The sequence below is a fragment of the Oryx dammah genome, unplaced genomic scaffold (genome assembly GCF_014754425.2).
Source record: "Oryx dammah isolate SB20612 unplaced genomic scaffold, SCBI_Odam_1.1 HiC_scaffold_25, whole genome shotgun sequence".
Lineage (NCBI taxonomy): Eukaryota > Metazoa > Chordata > Mammalia > Artiodactyla > Bovidae > Oryx > Oryx dammah.
The window spans coordinates 20,544,999-20,551,327 of record NW_024070209.1 but is presented as its reverse complement, the minus strand read 5'-3'; the positions used below and the strand labels follow the sequence as shown (position 1 = coordinate 20,551,327).

Genomic DNA, 6,329 nt, shown 5'->3' with positions numbered 1-6,329 from the left:
CCCTCCCTCTTGAGCCTCCGTCCCACCTCCCATCTCACCCCTCTAGGTCATCACAGAGAACAGAGCTGAGCTGCCTCTGCTAGGCAGCAGCTTCCCCCTAGCTATCTGTTTGTGGGCGTGCATCTTTAAGTTACTTTTGGGATTCCCCAAATACTAAATTCTGTGAGACTTTGAAAGGATAGCAAGTGTAGGGTCTAAGTTGCTCTGGTTCTGTTTCCCTTCAACTAGAGGTGTACAATTTGTGATAGTCTTTGGCCCCTGTAAGTTGGCTACCAGATGGTGCAGAATTCATAAGAGGTAAAGACATATTTATTGGACTCTTCCAGAATCCCACAGAGGGATCTACACACATACGCATGCAAACACGCATGCGTGCACACATACTCACACACAGCAGGACTTCATGATTATCTGTGTTGAGCTGATGTTTCTGCTCTCCTAGGAAAAGGAAGGAGGGAAGTTGTTAATGGTGTTTGTATTTACCTGAGTTGGTATAGGGCTTTTTTTTTTTTTTCAGGGTTTGCCTCTGGCGCTGGAAAGTGGAAAATCAACTTGAAAGAGAAAACCAAATTACCCTGCCATCTAGAAATCTCAGGAGATAGGCCACACAAAGTGAACTTGTTTATTGTTATCTTCAAGGCCTCCTGTTGGCTCCAGTCATCCTGAAGATCTCAGGGGAGCAGATTCTCCCTCCTATAGAGGTGCTTATGGGTGGGCTGGCCCCATGGGCTGCTCCAGGAGAGAATGGGGTCCTCACACAGGCACTGAGGACCACAGGTTGGATAACAAGGATGCTCCTGAGATACAGTATCGTAGACAAGACTTGGTTTAGAATCTCGGCTCCACCATCTACCAGCTGTGTGACCTTGCCCATGTGCTTTGAGTTCTGGGCTTCAGTTTCCTCGTGTGATGCAATGATCAGAATTGTCTAAAGTGACATTCCGGGAATGGAATTGTCTAAAGCGGGTGCTTACTCTGGGTTGTAGGGACACTGGGCCATCTGGGACTGGATGGGCTTTCCTGCCTTCTCCCTTGGGAGCTGCTGCTTCTCAGGTAAGCCTGGGGGCCCAGGGGTTCTTTCCCTGACAGGAGGGTCTCTAGTGTCCACATTGGTGTCTCATATCCTAAGATCTGGGCAGTTGGCACTTTCAGACAACTCCTATAAACAGCAGGCAAATACAGGCTGCCTGGCACTGCTGTCGAGTTTGTCCTGGCACTTGGACTGTGTGAAGGAGTGACGGTTGGGGTGGGGGCCTCCAGCGCCATGCAGACCTGCCCTGTGGGCCCCAAAGCTTCCTGGCCCGGTGTGTCTCTCTGTGGGAGGACGGAAGGATCCAAGGGACCTTAGCTTCCACTTATTTTGTCAATCCTTGCTTGATTCGCTTGCCTTCCCCCCATATAGCATATTGCTTAGTCCATGCCTGTGATGTTATGGAATTTGTCTTGGATACTAGCAAGAGGATCCCGTCTTACATGCCACTTTGTTTGCAGAGATGGGGTTAATGACATTTGCCTTAAGAGACTGGGGTGAAAATTCACTTGAAAAGTGAGGCCCAGCGGCAATAGCCTGAATAAAGGCATGAAGCGGTGCCTGGGGTTGGCCTACACAGGAAATGATAAAAGCAGTGTGGCTTTAGTGTGGAATGCCTGGTGGGGTGGGGATAAGACAAGAGAGATGAAGCTCCAGAGGGATATGGGGCTAAGGAAATGTTTCTTTTCCTTGAGAGGAATTGAATTGTATTCAATTCAATTGAGGAAGGAATTGAAGGAGAGGAATTGTAAAGGCGTCTAAGCTTGGGAATGACAGGGTTAGCCTCTCCTTCCCCCAACCTTGGTCCCTCGGAAAATACTTTAGGTCAGGCAATGTAAGTGGCCTGGAGGAGTGGGGAATGGTTGTTAGGGAGCGAAGGCAATCTCTGATGAGGCCCAAATGGAGCCGTGAAAGTGAGAATGGAGAGAAGAGGTCTTTCAAAAGAATGATGAACAGGATTCACTGGCCATTATGTGTTGGGGTGGGATGTATTTGAGGAAGGAGTTGAAGACGAAAAGCAAATGATGCTCAACAGGTATCATTTTTCTTCCCTTCTTTCCCTCTAGTGGATAGAGGTACCCGAGAGCCAGGAGATCCTCTCTGGGGAGAGGGCTGACTGGCTGGTTTTGAGAGACCAAGATAGAAACCTTGGTTCTCAAGCATTAGAATGTCCCCCGAGCCTTTTCATCTAGCTTGGTGGGTCTGTTTGCCCACTTGCGCAAACCTGTCCATGTCGGGCCCCAATATACATCCCCTCTCTCCCACAGAATACCAATAATACCAATAAAAATACCAATAATCATGATTGTGTTGAGACCTTATACAGTTTGTCTCAAAAAAGAATCTGCTGTCAAGTTATGAGGATCTGGACTTCCCTGGCGGTCCAGTGGTTGAGACTCTGCGCTTCTACTGCTGTGGGCACAGGTTCAGTCCCAGGTTGGGGAATCCCCCACGCTGTGTGGCATGATGGAAAAAAAGAAGATCGACCATTTAATATGGAGCTCAGGTTTGGCAGGCGCCGCACGTCTGTCTATCTAGTATTTTTCAATACAGGGCTTTTCTTCCATCTTTAAACTATTCAATGTCACAGATGGGTCTGAGGAATCATCTGGCATTTTGTTGTGCCTGTAGTTGGACAACTTTGTTGTTGTTCGGTCACTAAGTCTTGTCCGAATGTTTCAACAGTTTTTGCAGCATGCCAGGCTTCCCTGGCCTTCACTATCTCCCAGAGTCTTTTCAAACTCATGTCCACTGAGTCAGTGATGCCATCCAACCATCTCATCCTCTGCTGCCCCTTCTCCTCCTGCCCTCAATCTTTCCCAGCTTCAGGGCCTTTTCCAGTGAGTCAGCTCTTTGTCTCAGGTGGCCAAAGTATTGGAGCTTCAGCTTCAGCATCAGTCCTTTCAGTGAATATTCAGGGTTGATTTCCTTTGGGATTGACTGGTTTGATCTCAACTACTTAGATCTTATTAATCACCCTGTGAAACAGCTCCTTTCTCAGACACGTAGAAGCCGTCCAGAATTTTTCTAGGGTCTTTGCTTTTAGACAGCCATGGCTTGCTGAATCAAAGCAGCTGAATTTGATGTAAGTTCAATGTTGTTTCCTTTCAGAATTAACTCATGTTTATGGTCTTGAGATACTTAACAAGCAACACCTGGCCTCATCTAAACCCTGTGTATGTATTTTGTGTCCAAGAAATTTTGGAAATGATATGGATGGAGAAGTGAGTATACACAGACGTCACCTGGTAACAAAAGCCCAGTGTAGCACCCTCGATTGTTCTGTCCATGGCTACAGAGAGTGCAAACAACAGCCAGTCCCTTTCTGTTGAATAGTGCCCCACCATTTGTCAGGCTGAAGCTGCTTCTCTTTCTTCACAAAGAGACTGAGTTCTACACTGATGTCATTGAACTCCCTCTGCCGGGTCCCTCCGGGGTCCTTCACAGTAGTTGTGCTTCTCTTCAGAGTGATCTTGATGTTTTCTGGACTGTTGGCAGTCTAATTGTTGGGAATGGTCTCCATTCTCACAGGAGATGCAGCAAAGAGAGCTGTGTATTTAGGTTAAACCTGGTAAGCAAGTATGAAGCATGGTGAAGCTGTGTAGGGAGGGGTGGGACAGCTTTAGTCTTTGCTGGAAGTGTAAGTCGCTCAGTCGTGTCTGACTCTTTGCGACCCCGTGGACTATACCGTCCATGGAATTCTCCAGGCCAGAAGACTGGTGTGGGTAGCCTTTCCCTTCTCCAGGGGATCTTCCCAACCCAGGAATCAAACCCAGGTCTCCTGCATTGCAAGCAGATTCTTTACCAACTGAGCTATCAGGGAAGAGGCCAAATGCTTTACATATCTGTAAACAACTCGTTTAATCCTCCCAAGACTCTGGGCATTCGTGTTCCCCTTTCATAGTCTGGGAAACTGTGGCTCTGACAAGTGACCACATCAACCTGAAGCTCTGGACCTGCCCCCACAATGCATTCCTGGGATAGGCAAGGCTGTCAGTGGTCTAGGGTGTGATTTCCAAGGGCTGCACGTTCTGCTCAGTGCTTAGGGAACGCTGCTTTCCCGAGAATCCTCATGTGGTCTCGAACCCAAAGCAGTGGTTCCTTTGACCATCCTCATTATAACCATTGTTAGGATAATCAATATGAAGTTGAAGCAAGATAGTTAAAAATATCCACAAAATCAAAACAAATTGCAGCACAATGTTTACCTACTAGTAGTAAAGTAAAGCAGGCGGCCTCTCAGTACTGGGCTCTCCTTTGGCCCATGTTGCAGATATTGGTTTTCTTACTACAAGCACAGTGCCATTTCCTGGTTACCATGATCATTCTATAAACTAATGTTGAAAATTAGCAGGTCATAGGCTGTATCCAGGCTGCAGATGTATGTTATTAGACCTGGAAGTTGACTTTAAGTTTCTTTTTTTTTTAATTGAGATAGTTATCAACAATGAAATAAATATTAAGAAATTTTGCCTAAAAACCTTATTCTGACTTTTCTTGAAAATTCAGAAGAGCTCATAACCCAAGACCCACTTTCTCCATAGCAGCAACCAGGTGGAACTGGCAGCTAACCCCACAGCTGTCCCAGTCCGTGGCCTGTTTGCCACATTCCCCCGGAGCTTGCTTTATTCACCTGGATTTCCTTCCTGCACCTTCCAGGCATCTGAGTTCATGACTCCTGTATGCTGCAGATCAAGGTCCCTGATTATTTACATTAGATCACATTAACGGTATGAATACTATGAGAGAAGTGTGCGCCCCAAGACTGAGGTCTCTGGTTGAGTACGATGGTGGTGATGATGTGGATCCTGATGTTAATTGAGAGCAGGGATGTGGACATATAAAACATAAATGTTCTTACATCCCAGTGCAAAATGCTCCACAGCCAGCCCAGCAGACTCCAAATCCTGATGGGAGTGAGTGCTTCCTAACTCTCCTGGTCCCAGCCCCCAGCCCCAACCATACCCAGAAGCCAGCCTCTCCAAGGATTAGCCCTTCTCTGTTCCAAAGGCACGAGCAAGATTAACACCAACAGCAACTGTTCCTGGCCTGCCCTACTCTGGGGTAGGGTCTTCAGCTGCCAGATGAAATGACTGAGATCCTGGGAGAACGTTGTTGGCAACAAATTCCGATTCCTGAAGTGGCGGAGTGGCTCTGGGTTACAGGGGGAGGAAAGTCGAGGGGAGCTGTACCTGAAAATTCGTATTTCTTGTCCAATTATGGATTGGTTTTTTGTTTATTTGTTTGTTTTACTTTATACAGCTCTTTGAATTTGCCTCAGAATAAATTATAGTAAATATCTATTTTCCAAAAAGTTTTATTGAGATGTAATTCATACATTATACAATTCACCCTTTACAAATACAACCCAGTGGTTTCTGATATATTACAATATTTTTAAAAATTGTGGTAATGAAACCGTTTACCTCAGATGGGAACTTGAACCCATGTGCTGGGACCTGAACCCTTGTGGCTGGGACTCAAACCTATGCTCTTCCAACTGGGATTTTAGACCTGGTTTTAGGACCTGGTGAAGCTCGGGTTCTTGATGTTTCATCTCAGAATTCAGTGAAAGACAAAATGATAGGTTAGAAGTGGATTTATTCAGAGAGGCACGCTCCACAGACAGAGTGTGGGCCATCAGAGAGGGTGAGTGGGGCCTCAAAAGGTGGCGTGGTTAGCTTTTATGGGCTGGTAATTTCATTGTCACCCTGCTTATTTAACTTATATGCAGAGTACAGCATGCAAAATGCTGGGCTGGATGAAGCACAAGCTGGAATCAAGGTTGCCGGGAGAAATATCAGTAACCTCAGATATGTAGATGACACCACCCTTATGACAGAAAGCAAAAAGGAACTAAAGAGCCTCTTGAAAGTGAAAGAGGAGAGTGAAAAAGCTGGCTTAAAGCTCAACATTCAGAAAACGAAGATCATGGCATCCTGTCTCATCACTTCATGGCAAATGGATGGGGAAACAATGGAAACAGTGGTGGATTTTATTTTCGGGGGCTCCAAAATCACTGCAGATGGTGACTGCAGCTATGAAATTAAAAGACACTTGCTCCTTGGAATAAAAGCTATGACCAACCTAGACAGCATACCAAAAAGCACAGACAATACTTTGCCAACAAAGGTCCATCTAGTCAAACCTATGGTTTTCCCAGTAATCATGTATGGATGTGAGAGTTGGACTATAAAGAAAGCTGAGCACCGAAGAATTGATGCTTTTGAACTGTGGTGTTAGAAAAGTCTCTTGAGAGTCCCTTGGACTGCAAGGAGATCAAACCAGTCCATCCTAT

General features: G+C 46.0%; 1 pseudogene; it reads right to left on the bottom strand.

The window, feature by feature from the left end:
• Window positions 1-3,000: 3,000 nt before the first annotated feature.
• LOC120851854 lies at window positions 3,001-3,554 on the bottom strand (annotated as a pseudogene).
• Window positions 3,555-6,329: the final 2,775 nt, after the last annotated feature.